The sequence below is a fragment of the Anguilla rostrata genome, chromosome 12 (genome assembly GCF_018555375.3).
Source record: "Anguilla rostrata isolate EN2019 chromosome 12, ASM1855537v3, whole genome shotgun sequence".
NCBI classification, from domain to species: domain Eukaryota; kingdom Metazoa; phylum Chordata; class Actinopteri; order Anguilliformes; family Anguillidae; genus Anguilla; species Anguilla rostrata.
Genome location: NC_057944.1, coordinates 2,099,361 through 2,117,700, shown reverse-complemented (window position 1 = coordinate 2,117,700; position 18,340 = coordinate 2,099,361). Strand labels below are relative to the sequence as shown.

Sequence of the window (18,340 nt, the reverse complement as noted above, 5' to 3'; positions counted from 1 at the left end):
TAGTGTACCATCCTATCACAATCGCAGAACAGACTACAGTGTATTATCCTATCACAATCCCCAAACAGACTAGTGTACTATCCTATCACAATCGCAGATCAGACTACAGTGTACTATCCTATCACAATCACAGATCAGACTACAGTGTATTATCCTATCACAATCCCCAGACTACAGTGTACTGTCCTATCACAATCCCCAGACTAGTGTACTATCCTATCACAATCCCCGAACAGACTAGTGTACTATCCTATCACAATCCCCAAACAGACTAGTATACTATACTATCATAATCGCAGATCAGACTACAGTGCACTATCCTATCACAATCCCCAGACTACAGTGTACTATCCTAACACAATCGCAGAACAGACTACAGTGTACTACCCTATCACAATCCCCGAACAGACTAGTGTACTATCCTATCACAATCCCCGAACAGACTAGTGTACTATCCTATCACAATCACAGATCAGACTACAATGTACTATCCTATTACAATCCAGACTACAGTGTACTATCCTATTACAATCACAGAGCAGACTCCAGTGTACTATCCTATCACAGTCCAGACTACAGTGTACTGTCCTATAACAATCCAGACTACAGTGCACTATCCTATCACCATCCCCAGACTACAGTGTACTATCCTATCACAATCGCAGAACAGACTACAGTGTACTATCCTATCACAATCCCCGAACAGACTAGTATACTATCCTATCACAATCCTTGAATAGATGACAGTGTACTATCATACACAATCTTATAATAGAGAAAGTAACTTGTATGATCCTATCACAATCGTTGAACAAAGAGAACTGAACTTGAGTTGAACTTAATATTCCAGATACTGCCTAATTAACTTTGAGCAGAGATCAGTGATGATGCTGCACTGATTACCATCGAGCTTGGCTCACCATGCGGACGTCCTGTAAACTCAGTATCATTTTACATAATACACAAACACAGGGGAAGCACAAGGAATGCATGACTATGACTAAGACTCATAGTCACACCAAAAAGCAGAAATTACAGGTTACAGCAGTCAGGAGAAAAACACTGAGTTTTGAAATGGAAAAACTGAAATTGAAAACAGCTCGATTCTAATGTTATTGTAGAAAACCTGAAATAAACCTTTGCTTTTGCATTAATTTGATAACATCACATTCACTCTGATGTACAGTAACAGATGAAGAGTGCTGGTGCTCATCACATTAGCTTTGGCTCGCAGAATGGGGTGCTTATCCACGGAAAAATAAACATGCAGAAAAAAGAAGGTTCAGCCAGAAACTCCTTTTTAAAATATTTATTGAACCACAAGATGATAACGCGTTTTGCGCTGTCAGATCACTGATGCTCTGATGAAGGAGCTTATCTCCCAAAACTATCTCCCAAGCTTCTTCTGGTTCAATAAATATTTTCAAAAACACAAGGAATAATAATAATATGAACTCTCTATTATTATTATTATTATTATTATTATTATTATTATTATTATTATTATTATGATACATTGGTGCAGTGGATAGCACTGTCGCCTCATAGCAAGAAGGTTCAAATCCTGAGTCCATATCCCAGCTGGGGCCTTACTTTGTGCAGTTTGCATGTGCTCCACGTGTCCGCGTGGGTTTCCACAGGGTACAATCCAGACACACAGGTTAGGTTCACTGGAGAGTCTAAATTTCCCATAGGTATGAGTGTGTGAGTGGATGGTGTGTGTGCCCTGCAACAGAGTGGCAACCTTTCCAGGGAGTATTCCTGCCTCTCACCCAGTGCATGCTGGGATAGGCTCCAGCCACCTTGACCAGGAGTAAGCCAGTTAGATAATGCACATATTATTATTATTATTATCATTATTATTCCTGGTGTTGTTTATGAAGGGCATATGCATGTACAGGTTTGGGTAACTTTTAGTGCATGCATTACACGAAAAAAAGGCCTTTGGTTTCATTACCAACCATACAAAATGGAAACTCCTCCAGCCAGAGGTGAATGTAATATGATGATATATCAACTACCACATATGTGCAGGGAATAGCTGAACTGCTCTGCCACAGTAGTGAGACTGCCCTGCTGTACAGTCAGTGAGACTGCCCTGCTCTACAGGTAGTGAGACTGCCCTGTTGTACATATAGTGAGACTGCCCTGCTGTACAGATAGTGAAACTGCTCTGCTGTACAGACAGTGAGACTGCTCTGCTGTACAGGCAGTGGGACTGCCCTGCTGTACAGATAGTGAAACTGCTCTGCTGTACAGACAGTGAGACTGCTCTGCTGTACAGGCAGTGGGACTGCCCTGCTGTACAGATAGTGAAACTGCTCTGCTGTACAGACAGTGAGACTGCTCTGCTGTACAGGCAGTGAGACTGCTCTGCCATACAGGCAGTGAGACTGCTCTGTTGTACAGATAATGAGACTGCCCTTCTGTACAGATAGTGAGACTGCTCTGCTGTACTGATAATGAGAGTCATGGACCACCTGGCACTACTGCCCTCCACAGCCAATATGAAACGGAGACAATTCTGAACTGAGTTGCGAAAAAACATAACCCTTGGCCATCAGGGTGGAAAACCCCTTGCAAAGGTCCTGTTGAGTTATCAGCCAGTCAGGACTATGTGAATGGGCAGCTCAGCAGCCATTACACCAGTAAAACACACCTATTCTGTGTGTTTTCCTTCCAGGAGAAGGTTATTACATTCTGGCCAAGTGGTAAAGGCATTTCTCAGGACATCGCTGGCCCAGAAGAAAACAATAACGAAAAGGCATGTTGCAGACCTGGTGTGACAATTCCCATAATGGGTCAAAATGTACCATGCAGTAATTTAGTATAATTACATATTTTTCCTTACTGTACTTTACCCTTGCAAATAACTGCTCCATGAACTCTGGGACCAGCAAAGGCTGAGGGCGCAGTGAACCCCAGGTAATTACTGACTTAACCTTATTACCACATCTTCTAACATCATAATACGCAACCAGTCATCAAATGGTTAAGAGGTGAGGCGCGAACCTGGGGAAAATAAGACAAGCCATCGCTGCACATCCTGAGCACCAGACAGTCTGAGAGAAATGTTGACGTAAGAAAAGCCAATGAACAGATCAATGCCACGGCACGTGTGTGAACTCACACTGTCCAATACATTTTACAACTGGTTCCGTTGAGGGTAAATTACGTTTAATTAAGTGTTATAAGGCTGTGCTTGATAACATAATTCTTATGGAAAGCCAGAGATTCAGAGGCTGAATGACTGACATTCTGAATGGAACAAAGAACCCCTAAATTAAACTGGCAAGAAAAACCTGAAATATACAGCAAGTATTGAGCATCTGTAGGAGTGCTAGTGTGAGGTACCGCACAGGTGCATATCACCTGGGAGGCCCTAACACCCCCTCACCCTAAGAACACTTCCAGGAGGACAGTGGAACGGTGTCTGTAAACAGGACAGTAACACTGGCTCTTATTCTAGCTGAAGGCACAAGCTTTAAAGCCTCGAAATTCCCTCTTTTGTTTTGTGGTCTTTTTCAAATACGCAAAATGGGAAAAATGTAGAACGTAGGAAAAGGTTCAAACCGCTCTGATTTAACGGTTCCAAATGTGACTCCAGAGTCCAGAGGTCAGAATTATTAAAAAGCTTTCCTGTGATCTACCCAATCCCAGCAGGTATCGAATTCCAACGAAAAACACCTGGAAGGCACGAGGGTTTATTGCATTAAAAATGTCTGCGTAATTCAAAGCAAAAAAACATCAAAGGAAGCGTGTCCAATTGATTACAAACCACAGCTAAACAAGATCAAACATTATCCCGAAAACAAATCTATTCAACGATAATGTTGAAAAAATAAACATACTGCTATTAAGAAAAGATGCGATTTACAAACACGAGAACATAACATTGCCTTGGGGTGATGTTTGTTTTGCAGCTTTAATAATGTTCTCAAATAATCATCAATACATCTCATTTCCCTAGCTGCCAGTGAGCATGTTTGCAAAGTACGTTATATTCTGATGTGGACGGAGCTTTCCAACAACTGTGGCCAGCCACAAACAGCATGGCACAACCAAATGCCTCAGATACTGAGATACACACAGCATGGCACAACCAAATGCCTCAGATACTGAGATACACAGCATGTGACTGACTGAAATGTATTTGTCCAGCAATGTCCTTGTTGGCAAATAACACTGTACATCACTTGGTTATTCTCAGAAAGGGTTTTTTAAGTGCAATATAGTGCAGCTGACGCTAACATTAGCGCTGACTTCACCACACATAACTCAGCCTCCAGGTACCAGGTACAGATGGCTGTGATCCTATAGCAGGCTATTTCATTTATTTATTTATTTATCCTTTATTTACCCAAGGCAGTCATGTACGACAGCAGAGAGAGCCCTGGGTACATGCATAAAACAAAAACAAAACACATGATATAAGAAGATGACTAAGACACAGTAATAAAAATGGTACAAGCGCGTAAAATCAACTCCATTTTCTCTTCAAAAGATAAAGGGCAGGTTTCCCAGACATGTACTGCACCTAGCCCCACACTGAAAATGTTTTTCAGTGGAGATCGTCGCTGAATCTTTCTTTCAGTCCAGGACTAGGCTTAATCCAGGTCTGGGACAGCGGCACTTAAAGTTCCACACTGTTTTAGTCACTCTCATCATAATAAACTGAGTCTGCAGCATATTTATTCAGGTACACCCGAGGGTTGAGCAAACGCAAACTATTCAAGGTGTGGTTTTTTAAGCCGGGCTTTACACGCCAAAGCTAGTTCACTCGTAGATTAGATTATGGGGACACAGTTAAAACAGTTATCAGCTGTGATTTGTGCGCTTACTCATGAATGTAAATAAAATGCCAGTTTTATAGTTATGAATAATGAAGAGCGGAAGTTGGCATGAAACACAGAAAAAGACACACTCTCCTTGCCCCTGTGTTTAACTGGGTCAGGAAGGCGTAGGTGTGCTCAATCATTAAGCCATTTCTATTTTAATAGCATGCATCAGCCCCATTACATTTTGAAGTTCACCGAATACACAAGGCCAAATACTCTTTTGTTCCTCTACTTCAATCTCTCACTCTCCTCTCTTCAAATGAGTTAATAGAATATTTCCAGTCAAATATGCAGGTCTAATCCTTTGGCTTTATGTAATCCATAAAGCCAACATCAATTTATGTTGTGCTCACCAAAACTTAAACAAAAGAAGTTGCCAAGACAGTAACAGAAGAATAATGACCTGCTTGGCACTGTGACTGTCATCCATCATTTCAAACACGAGCACAACGATGGAACACAAGAAACCCGTACAATCTCCACTATGTCTTTCATCCTGCAACATTCTAAACAAACATGTTTTTACCAGACTGTCTGTGCTGAGTACACAGGTGTTGTCTTCAGTTCGTGTGACATTGCTGGGACATTTATCAAATTATTCACAGACACAAAGATGGCAAACCCAAATGCAGCCCCACTTTTACGCACCCTGGGCTTGGCTTGGCCAGAAATACACTAGCCCCTTTTCCACAGGAACTTTTTCCAGAACTCACAAACTTTTTTCAGAACTCACAAACTTTTTGCGGAACTCACAAACTTTTTGCGGAACTCAGAAGGTCCACAGCCCCTTTTCCACAGAGGAACCAGGGTTGATTTTGGTTCCTAAGACACAATTCCTATCCCTCTTTTTATTCCCTGCTCGCGAGGTAGTACAGTCCGAGAACTACTGGGGTGCTTGGGGTGGGAGCTTGCAGGACTGAACATCGCTGATATATTCGCGAGAATCGACAAGCAGACCACAAGCGCCATTTTTAAATAACAGCAACAGAAAAACATTTCTTTCAGTTAGTCGGTCAGTTTTTGGGCAAACTGAGAAGAAGTTTGTAACAGTTGGAAGTGGGCATCTGAGTCCTACATCTAGGTCAGATGTTCTACATTTCATCTCTGGTTCTTTTGGAATATCTTGCTTTTTGAAGTCTTTTGCTTTTTGAATTTTGGCACATCCTTGGATTACACTGGGACAAAAGCTGTGGTTTGCTATCTTCTTTCATTCATTTCTCATGTGACTGCTCATGTCTGTAACCTATGTTAATTGTTTTATATTAGTTACAACAAATATTCACGTCTTTAGATTAAACGATTTAAATTTTCTTCTAATTGTGAGTTGTACATTATTGATAAAGGTTGATCAAACAATTTGCTCTGCCTATCAACGAATTTGCCGATTTAACCGACGATTGATATCTTTGATAATAATTACCAGATTAAATCGAATAAATATATTTTACACGTTGGGTAAGTCAGGTGTTTTAACAGCTGATGCACTTGTGTTTGGTATTCAGAGTGCCGGACATCAAACGAGGGTGTTAACAGTTAAAACCCCTGGGTTCGGAAAATTAAACACATCTCACATAGTTCTCACCCTATGACAGTACAATAGTTAGTAATAATGTGTGCTGTTTGGGATGGGGCGAATACAACGGGGGGCGGGGGGGGGGGCTGCAGCCTGCCCTTCCCCAGCGAGACTTAAAAGGGGCCGCAGCTGAGATGGGGCCGCAGGTTCACACGCACCTGCACCCGCGCGCAGACGGGACGGCTGAGACACTGCCACCGATGCTCATTATCTCCCACTGAGGGATTAGGATAACACATGGCCAGTATCACAACCGCGGCCAGTATCAACACCGCTGCCAGCACACTGACGCTGTAAAAGAAGGTTTCCCACAAAGAGCTCGGTCTATTGACACCCGAGTGAAAAAAATAAACTGATAAGAAGAAAGAGAAAGCTGTGCTGTCCTTTGGGCAGTAGGGTCTGTTTGCCACACGGCTCGGGCCTTGTTTACAGCCCTTTGAAGAGCTGATAAGATTCATGAGGACGGTTTACAGCCTTGCAGTCGTCTGCTTATGACACTAAATGTGGAGGACATGGAATTATTTGAATAAGATAAACTGTTCAGGAGGACTCCGGAGCGCAGCGCCCAAACACATACACTCAATAAAAACCGGCCCTCTGCCTTGAGTGCAGCCGGTGTGTAAACACGGCAAAACTTGAGTAGAAGAGGGCAGCAAGTCCACAAGTGCAGACTGAAGGATCTGTTGAACACTACAGAAGATGACTCAGTAGTCCTCCTTGTGAAGGACAAGTGAAAACAGTAGTGAAAACAGAGATGTGTGTTTTGGACACTTATTTTTCTTACGTTGTACTTATTTTCCTGGGAAATAAATTGAATAATTTGGAAAAAAAAAAAAGTGTGATTGAATCATTCAAATATTTTCCAGATGTTTGAAAATTAAAGTAAAGCTCAGTACGTGCAGCATTGATTTTATACAGTCTTTGCTGTTTACCTCAGCAAAGTATGTGAATAATGTTGGAGGGAACTGTATGTAACGCACGTGCATGTGCACACGGTGATGTATGAATGTACGCACAGAGCATGAAAGAAGAAGAACACATCGCCCTTTCAGCTGACAGCTCGTACATTGAGACACCACCTACGTGAGGTTTACCACGAAAGGAGACACAATGCCCTTTGTTTAGATCCTATCTAAGGCACCTGACAAACACACTTGCAAGCCCGACCCCCTTTAACTCCACCCACCTTCCAGGTGAAGCACTCTTAATTGGCTAGCTGCCCCAGCAGCCCCTCCCCCCGTTGTGTGTCACCTCTCTCTTTGAAGGCCCTGCCTGGGGGAGAAAAGCACTCTTTCTCTTTCTGACGTCTTTTCTTTATAAGTTGCTGAAGCAGGTGGAGAGCAGGGGCACTAGAGCTGAGATGGGCAGTGTGAGGATGAGGCTGACAGAGGGGACAGTATCACACACAGTAACACAGGGCTGCTGTTCCCTGCCCTTATGCCCAGACCACCACACCGCTTCCCGTAACGCGGAGAAGCCCGGTTGCACACCTGACTAGCGAGGCCCGGGCTCCCGCAGCCCAGCGCGTGGTGTGGGAGCGAACATGGGAACGAAGATCGGCGGGTTAGCAGTGCTGTCGCGGCACGGGCTGCGACCGCGTGTCCTCTGCTCGTCTGCTCGCTCACTGGATACCCAGAAAGATGTTGTCTCAATCTCAGCCACAAATCTGTGCCCGTTGCTGGGAGCTCCCCCCTTTCACGAAGCAGGCAAACAATCTGCCCCTCGGCGAGAAAAACAGTAGACTTTTTCTCTGAGAAAGCACTGGCACGTAAGGGATAATGTACAGTCAGTGAGTCCATTGTTTCAAAACAAGCCCTGACAGGGTATTGTGACCAGAGGACTGCAGTAATTACACCATACTATCACGACGGAGGAGGGCTGCTGTGATTACGCCATACTATCACGACGGAGGAGGGCTGCTGTGATTACGCCAGATTATCACGACGGAACAGGGCTGCTGTGATTACACCATGCTATCACAACGGAGGAGGGCTGCTGTGATTATGCTATACTATCACAACGGAGGAGGGCTGCTGTGATTATGCTATACTATCACGACGGAGGAGTGTGGTGTAACCACAGCAGTCCTATCACGACGGAGGAGGGCTGTGTGATCACACCATACTATCACGACGAAGGAGGGCTGCTGTGATTAGGGAGGGCGGTTGTGACAAGAAGAGCGGTCGCGACGTTGGAGGACAGTCGCGGCTTTCAGAAGGGCTCACATGGAGGATGTCGGTGAGGGCTCAGCCCACGGCTTCACAACCACAAACGCAGAGCTGCAGCCGTCCTGAGAAATGACCGAGTGCAAGCAGCGATGTAGGAGAGAGAGAGAGACAGGGGAGAGGGAGAGGATGGAGGGCAACAGAGGAGAGAGGAAGAAGAGGGAGGAGAGGGAGAGGGCAAGGGAAAAAGAGTGACAGAGTGAAGGAAATAGAACGAGAGGGCAAGAGGGATAGAGTGGGAGGGGGAGAGAAGAGAGAGAAGGGGAGAAAGAAGAGAGCGAGAGAGAGAGCAGTGCTAAAGGTTTCTCTGTTTTTGTCCTTTTGACCTCTCTGAGCTTCTCGGTGTAGCCAAGGGGGGGCGAGTCATACCCAGGAAGTCAGAGCTCAGAGATCAAAGCCAAGGGGGGAGATTCAGACCGAGAGGCGGAGTTTATTCTGCCCACTACGCGCTGAGGAAGCTTGCACAGTAGCTTTAGCTTTACAGCACCCACGCCCCGGTCTGCAAACAGAAGCACTTCCAGAACGAACTGTCATTCATTACCACCTACATACAGTATAATCATGGCAAAGCTTCATTTAATAATAACATTTTATTAAGGATACATTTATTATCTACTGCTCCTTATGAAATGCTTTGCATACAATATTTTATAACATCTATATAGAAATGTTATTTTTATCATCATTTTTAATAATATACGATTAATAATAATGACAACAATACTTTGATTTGATTTCTATTATTGCTTGAATAAAGCAAAAAAACAATAACACAACATACAAAAACGTATTTAAATAGCTGTACATATACATTTCTGTATTAAAAAGAATATTTCCCACAGTAAGAGGGTAGTTCACTGCTGCATACACGTGGAGTGCAGCCATTTTGATGGAGGTAATTGGACAGTCCCACAGTGGTAATAGGCCCCATATATCTGTCCCGTTTGTGGAGCTCTCCCTCAGCGCTTCTCCAGTCAGAGACCACTTCCCCCAGCCACCTGTCCGTCTGCCAGCTCCGCAGATAAGATGGAGAGGCTGAAAGGTGGGCAGCAGAGGCACAGCACACAAATCTGATGAATGCTAAGGCTCCGAAACTGAGCCCCTGACTCACTGCGGTTGTTAAAGGTCCCAAGACACTTTCCTCCTGTCCAGTAATAATGACAGATAACCCCGGGGTCCTGGTCTTGTCCCTTACCCAAAGCGAAAAAGGGTAACATTCCATGTCCCACAAACACAAAAGCCTGACTCTCTTCTGTGAAGTATTTAATGCAAGGAGGACATATCAAATGGACTGGCCCAGTGTGTGTGTGTGTGTGTGTGTGTGTGTGTGTGCATGTGTGTGTGTAAGTGCATGTTCACAACATAGTGAAAAAAGGTGTGATTTCATGTGGGCCACTTCCTCGGCTTCAAATAAAAGTGCAAAAACATTTAGACATGCCATTTGGGTGGGGTGCACAAGGACCCCACCCAAAAGGATTCTGCATCAACTTCTGCAATCAATTTTTAAATTAGCTCAATCATATCCTGATCAGAAACGCAGACAGGCCCACCGGGACTGGAATTGCGCACCTAATCTCTGCACGAAATAGCCCTCGCCCTCGCTCCCACTCCCAGTCCACCATCAACATTACAGACACACAGCACCAAAGACTGCAACCCCCCTCACACAGACGGCCTGACTATAATAAAGATTACCGCTGCCACATCCTGTGTCACTGCGCGAAGAGCCGCTGTGGAAAACCACAGAAAACAGACACAGCTTTTCACACCGATAGACATTTCACTGAAAAGGAGATAATGATGTCTCTGCAGAAATTTATTAGCAATTGGCATACAGATAGGGGTGACGTTGGCAGTGTGCTGTCTAAGCGATAAGTGCCCTGGATCGATTGGTCGTCTCGGAACTGCGGTCCCCACGGGTTTAAAAGAGGAACTGGAGCATCCCTGCCCTGAAGTGTCCTTACGTACCCACCGCGAGCCTGAAAATCTGAAACCTGTTCAGTTTCATTAGCCAATAGCAATGAAGCACATTTCATTCTGTTTATTTAGCACTCCACACGGCCTGTCAGTATCTCCATACCCGTGAGACTGCCGATGTGACACTTTAATAAAATGATTACAGTTCGTTAGCATGGTGATTTACTAGCATTTTAACTTCCACTATTCACAGGAAATATGTAAATGATTCTGCTTCTGTGCATATCACTGACCTAAAACATTACACTGTAGTATGTAAGGTAGCTCCATACACACACCTGCACTCTGAAACATTACACCTGAAACATAGCTCCACACACACATGTTGAATTCTTCGATAGATAGATAGATAGACAGACAGACAGACAGATACACTGTAGCAAATACTCAGCAATACTTTAGCTGACCACAGAAGTACAGCAAACAAGATGGAAATATACAGATAAAATAAATACAGTAAGTGCAATTTCCCAGAAAAAAAATATTTAAAAGAAACCTGAAAACCCTCAATGCTAATCAGTGTGTCCAAATGGAGGGTAATGGAGCTGATTCCTTTTAAAAGGTGCGTAGAATGTAAAAGAAGTCTTCCCTAATTTTGCATTCATACAAGGGGGTTACAAAGAGTTAAATACTCCAGGAAGCGAATATGCCCTTCAATAGATCTAAACTGAAAAAGGGAACAGATACAAGATGGCAGCTTATCTAACAGTACTTTGCAAATGAACATAAGTCAGTAGTGTTCTCTTCTAGTACTAAGTCAGCCGATTTTCTCATACAACGTATAGAGATGCGTTCTAAAACTGTCACCAGTAATAAACCTGCACTGTTACACTGCTTCTAGTTGTTTAAGGACATTACATCTACATAATCCAACACATATAAAAATGTTTTTAGTTTAACCTCTATTTAACCTCTAATGGCTGTTTTTGTTCCTGTTTCACCAACTCTTTAAGATTTGTATATATAGTTGTATATAATTAAGTGATAATTAATTTCCATTGTACATTTTTAACTGAGCAGTTGATACCCTGATTAATGGAATTATAGGTAATTACTATGGTTCAAGGTGTATTTTCCATGAAACTGATCTGTGTGTGGCACTGTTCAGGTTACCCTTGACAAAGCGCTGTCAGTTTGCGATTGTTCACGATTGTTCTGTATGTCATGCACAGATTTACTCTTCCCATTTACTGAGCACAAAGGCAATGTCCTCACACCATCAAAACACAGAGGATGGGGGCGGTGTTCCCACGACAAGCTCTGAACTACCATCAGCTAGCGGCCCGGTCCATATCTGGACGTTTCCATTTAAGCTGAAATGCAAAACTGATCCGAGAACAGCGCTCTTACTCTGAGATGCACGTACGTAGAGGCCCTGAGCCAGAGGGTCCCCCGCCCAGTGCCGTTTCCCAAATCCAAGACTACTAAAACCAAACGAGCATTTCTTAGTGTCCAGGGGGAGGGCAGAAGAACAAGAACAACAGCTTCAGTGCGAACTGGCAAAGACCCCGGCTTTATCTGTGTAAACACTGATAATCAAAGATCTGCGTGAATCGCATCTGACGAACGCCCTCGCAGAACAGGCCTTAACGACGAGTCAAAATAAACAACGCGACGATCGTCATGGATACCCTGGGAAGAAAAAACCCAATAACAACAGTAATGACCCACTAAAGGCCGAGAGGAAATGGCCGAGGGGACCGTGTGCGTCTTCGCCGCGCGCAAACAGGGCCAGGGCGACTGTGGGCGGGGCGAGCCGCGGGGCCTGCTTAACATCAGGAGCATCTCCGCAGATATCTCACACGCATCGACAGCGCTGAGGTCAGGCGGTCATGCCAGCAAACACAATTTAGTTTAGTTCCGCGGAGGGACTCGCAGCAGGAATGTGCAATGCCACTGTTCCAGGCCAAATTACACAGGCAGTGCAGGAAACGAGGGGGCCGAGATCGAAAAGAACCTTCCAGAAACGATAGCCTGATCGTGGCGCGGCTCGAGGCCGGCAGCCCGCTCCTTTTTTTACGAAAACCGTTGGACGTGCGACGCGGTCGCTGTAATTTTCCGAGCGTTTAAAACTCGTTCCTATTCCAGGCCTGGCAAGCGGCCAGCTGTGATTATGCCCGTTCAGTAATTTCGCTCGAACAGAAGGTCGCGCTCGGTTATGTCGGGCGCAAATCATTTACTCATAAAAGCCGTTTGGTTTCCATCGCTCTGGCTGTTGACACTTCGCTGAGAGGGAAAAGTGTTTTATAATGGAAGGCGAAGGTAATGAAGCTGCCAGGAGACTGGGTGGCGAAGCAGGGAGCCTTTGAGTCATTGAGAGCAGAGAGCGCCTTCCCTGTAGAGATGCCGGGAGCTCATGGCCTCTGCAGAGGGACACTGCGGGCCCAGGGATGCAGCGGAGTCGAGACTGAACAGCCCCCCATCCTCACATTTCTGACAGGAGCTCCAGGCTACACTCAAAGCGCGTCTGGCGAGAAAACGCGCTTTAACGAGACAGTCCGCCAGCCTCGATCCCCATTTCTATCCGTCTTCCCACAGTCTGCTTTATTCTCCTTTCACTTCATTTCAGCTGTTCATTTCCTCCCTGACAGTCTCTGACACGGACACACAGTTCAACAAGCACAGATGCAGGCAAAATATCATCTCCTGAAAAGAAGAAATGAAATGTGATTCCTCGCCACTTATGCCAACATTCTAGTTCTTCCCCTTGCATTTTGTTTGACTTCATTCCAATGGGGACTGTCAAATACCTCTCAAGAACAACACTGTAAAAGACCGTAAAAGATAAGCTGGCTCAGTTGAGGAAATATCCCCACTGTGCATGACGCACGAGGTGCAGGTCATGACAAAACGAGACTGGTTTGGTGACCCTGAGGGGACGATACTCCTCTTAACTACAGGGCTGTGGAGTCCAGCCTGGTCCACTGTTCTGAGATGGGGTGGGCATAGGACCCTGCCTTTGACTACAGGGCTGTGGAGTCCAGCCTGGTCCACTGTTCTGAGATGGGGTGGGCATAGGACCCTGCCTTTGACTGGGGGGCGCAAAAACCACACACAGTTCACAACCACAGCTGGTATGGTGATGTTCAGCCAGTACTTATATTGGCCTTTTGCAGGAGGGAAACTGCATTCTTTCAGAGATTCAGTTGTTTCAAGCAGTAAAATCCATGGCATGGCAACATTTTATAAAATAAATTAAAAAATTAAACCGTAAACAAATATAAGGTTTTCAAGGGTAAAACAAAAATGGCTTTTGTGGTCTGGCCTCGGGGGCGTGGCTTCTCCCTGTTCTTCCCCAGTTTAGCCACAGGCCCTGCATCGTAGGTGTATGTTTAATGTGTTCTGGCATGTTGAATTGAAAGGCATTTGTGATCATTTCTTTGTTTGAATAATGACCGCATTTTGTCACGTACTGGAAAAACAACCAGTTCACTTTCTGGAAGTGGTCATTTTCACACAGACCAGAGCCAGGACACAGGATCCAGCCGTGATTGAGGTTCCCACTGCTCTACTGAAAAAGGTTAAAGGGCTCCATTAATTACATCAATTTATAACAGATCTCATGCAATCAAGCAATTATGAACTCTTCAACAGCCCATTCACACAATGTAAGTTTGACTAATGAAAAACAGATGTCTGTGTAATTCATAACATGCCTGTTGTGTATTCAGCCCTGATGCGGTATTTATCCAGCTGTGTTTGTTTCCATCGTTTGGTTCATTTCAGCCACTTTTAACAACACCTCTTAGATTCTCATTAATTACGTTACTATATCAAGACAGATTCAAAACCCATTACAGAGACAATTGCAATTTCTGAAAAGCAAATCTATTCAAAGATACACTATGACTAAAAGTATCTGGAAACCCCTTGGTCTGGGGTTGTTTTTCATTGTTTGGGCTAGTCCACTTAGTTACAATGAAGACAAATGTTAATGCTACAGCATACAATCACATTCTAGATGCTTCTGTGCTTCCCCAAGAGTTTAGGGAAGGCTTTCCTGTATCAACATGACAGGGCCCCCAGGCACACAGCGAGGTCCATACAGAAATGGTTTTGTTGAGAATGGTGTGGGAGAACTTGACTGGCCTGCACAGAGCCCTGACCTCAATGCCATCTAACACCAGGCCCAATCGCCCAATCAGTGCCCGACATCACTAATGCTCTTCTGGCTGAATGGAAGCAAATCCCTGCAGCAATGCACCAACATCTAGTATAAAGCCTTTCCAGAGGGGAGGATGTCATAGCAGCAAAGGGTGGACCAACTCCATATTAAAGCCCATAATTTTGGATGAGATGTTGGATGTCAGGTGTCCACAAACTGTACTTTTGGCCATAGAGTGTATTATGTTTATTCTGTTGAGTTGAGCCCTTTTGCCATTACCTACCCAAGCCCTACTAATACCTGCTTGCTTCATCGACTTAATTACTTTTAAGATACTTTGTTGTTGCTGTTGTTATTGAGCAAGTTTGAGAGAGAATTTGGCAACAAAAATTCTCAATGGCATGTTAATGTGACCTATAAATTTGACCAACTCACGTTCATAAAAATATTCAGGTTGCCTACAATTGGTGTGGTTTTAATTAAAAACACCCACTTGAAGACAAATATGCAGCAGGAGAAAAACATCCCCACAGACAAGCTGGTCATTTGTCTTTGAAGGGACACTGGATAAAAGTATGTTAAGAAATCGCATTGTTAGACGGAAATCTCTTAATTTTGTTGTCTCGGATATATGAGGTGAATGTAATGCGTGAACCTCTGCAGGACTTACACATAACCAAACCACTGAGAGAACGCGGAGAATCAGCACAACGTAAAGACACCCTTGGAACCTGGCTGGGTTCCGACGTTCTTTCAAGCCTTTAACTAACTCCCCTCGGAGGGAGGAAACTGTGCGTTTCATGTGTCGCTGGTCAGCTTCGTGAGCAAGCCCAGTGACTGACACGCTCCCCAACCTTGTTAGCCTGTTTTCTGGTAGTGCCACACTTTCTCTAATTAAAACCTCACCACTTGCATGCATAGACATGTATAGGCAACATAGCTCATATAAATTCAGCTTTAACATGTAACTCTTTGCACACCTAAATTGCTGCATGTTAAAGTGTAAGTCCTCTGCACAACGTGCCTCAGGGGTTCTGGGTACAGGACTCTACAGGCACGCGGTGTGACAGCTGACATCTCACATCGACATGCTGTGCTATTACAGGTTAGCTAAGGGACAGGATTCCATGGGTGGCAGAGGAATGAAGATGGACGGGACCAGTGTGCACTTAGACACAGCCCCCATGTGCAGCAAGCCTCAGAGGGCCAGGGCCAGTGTGGAGTACCTGGATAGAGCCCCCATGTGGAGCAGGGCCAGTGTGGAGTACCTGGGTCCAGCCCCCATGTGCAGCAAGCCTCAGAGGGCCAGGGCCAGTGTGGAGTACCTGGATAGAGCCCCCATGTGGAGCAGGCCTCAGAGGGCCAGGGCCAGTGTGGAGTACCTGGATCCAGCCCCCATGTGCAGCAGGCCTCAGCAGGCCCCACACACAGATAGATGGACAGAGCTGCAAAGCTCAGCCAGCCCCCTCCCTGGGTGGGGGACTTGGGCTGAACCGGAGCCATAATGGCCGTCAGGGTGGTAGTGTTCCGGTCCGGGCCCCCGAGACTCTAAATATAGGCCTGCTGCACAGTCAGGGAGTATCACATGACCATGTCTGATATCACTATATGCTTTTCTACATGGTAACAGCCCAAGGGAAAACTGTAGGGATTACAAACAAAAAGAGATACAGAGGCTGGCGGAAGTTTTCTGTTTTTACTTACTGTTAAAATAAAGCTGTCCTTCATCAGTCCCTTTTCACACAGTTAAATGCTAAACCAAATACTGTAACCATTACCGACAGCACTTCATTTTTTAAATATAATGCCCATAAATATCAGATGCTTCAATACATACAGACCAAAATAAAAACAAAGAAACTGTGTTAAGTTCAACCACTTTATTTTCCCTAATCAAAAGCAGTCATTCTCGTACTAACCAGAAAATGAACCGGGAATTAGCTTATTTATTAGCAAACTTTCCAGCAAGCAAAATCATGGCAGTCAACAGCCAGCGGAATAGTAGAATTCCATGCTAATCCATGTTAGAATTCCATGTTAATCAACATTCTACAACAGTGATAGTATTGCTGTTCTGATTGGACTGAGTATTCACTACTATGACAACAGCAGAAGTTTTTCGCTGCAAAGTTAAGCAGTAATGAAAAATGCTGACCAAATGTTTCACAAAAAAAACAAAAAAAACCAAAGGTATATTATCCGTGAACCTGGTAAACTCAGGTCTCGTGCATGACTCTGCAGACACAGGGAGTGTGAACAGCTGAGAGATGTGTCAAAATGTGGAAATAAGCAGTTTCATATCATTACTGCTCTTCTGCATCACAGGTCAATCATTACTATGCTATTTATCACCACCACCATCATCATCATCATCATCATCATCATCATTAATTCATGAAAGCAATGAATGAAACTACCAAAATGGCGATTAATTTCACTCTACAGCAATATCACACTAAAAGAATTAACCTGACACCATAGAGCCCTAGTGAATAATGAGCATCTGTTTTTTGTGCTGCTCTTTCATTCATTATTGAGTTTTGTCAAGATTGTCATGGACTGAAATGTCTCCTTGTTACAGCTTTTAGTGAAAGGCTGAAACCCCATCTCAGGAGCGTACCCCCACCACCACACCCTCTCCAGCACTGATATGACAGGATACACCTGCGGTTGTTCCGTTCCTCCAGCCTCACAGACAACCCTTCAGGACATAAGATGAGGCAATAAGTAAGGAAGCTGGGCTTGAGAGCAAACACTGGCCAAACCAAAGCCAGGGAGCTCCTGCATGAAAGCCAGGGAACTCCTGCACAGAAGCCAGGGAACTCCTGCATGAAAGCCAGGGAACTCCAGCTAACCTGGAACGACTCAGCTACTGTTTCATCAACAGCCCTGAGCAGATTAACCCATCGCCCACCCCCCTACACACACCCACGCTCACTCTATTAGCAGATCTCCAGGGTCATACAGCACATGCTCTTGTCCTCAATTCCCTTACGTTTTTACGAAATGACAAAATTCCTGTTTTACAGAATTTTTTTAATTCATTTTTATGTTTAGCTAACATACAGAAATGCAGGCAGAGATTTAACAACCAAATGAAGAGGAAACAAATGAAAAAGAAAAAAATTGAAAAAAATGGAAGGAATGTAAGGGCTAGTAAAACCACAGAAAGTATCCGACCAAACCAGATCTGTTGGTACCAGGATGGAGCACTTCATGAAAATAAAACGAGTTACAGTACCTTGTATTTAGCACACAGTCCAGTATTTACACCAAATTGTGCTGTAGGTTTTTACATGGTTGTTTCAAAAGATCAAAAAACATCTTTCCAAAGTGCAAGAAAGCGGATATGTGAGCAGGTTACGGCCTGGCAGTACAGTATGGTGTGCGCAAAAGGGGTCTGATCATAGCAAAAGCGTCCCCTTTAGGTAACCACATATCTGTGAAAGCAGAGGCTCTGTCATAACTTGGAAGACAACTTAAAGACTTGATTGAGACCTAGTCATTTACCCTACTGAAAATAAAGCTACGCTATACAGGCAAGAACAAAACTATCCCAATGAGCATGTAAAATCAAAACGAGAAGGTTTGGGAGCTCTGGAAGACATCCCAGTAACGTCAC

General features: G+C 44.4%; 1 protein-coding gene across 1 annotated transcript in view; it reads right to left on the bottom strand.

The window, feature by feature from the left end:
• Window positions 1–18,340, bottom strand: part of gpr4 (G protein-coupled receptor 4) — a 36,100-nt gene that overhangs the window by 2,897 nt on the left and 14,863 nt on the right. The window lies entirely within an intron of this gene.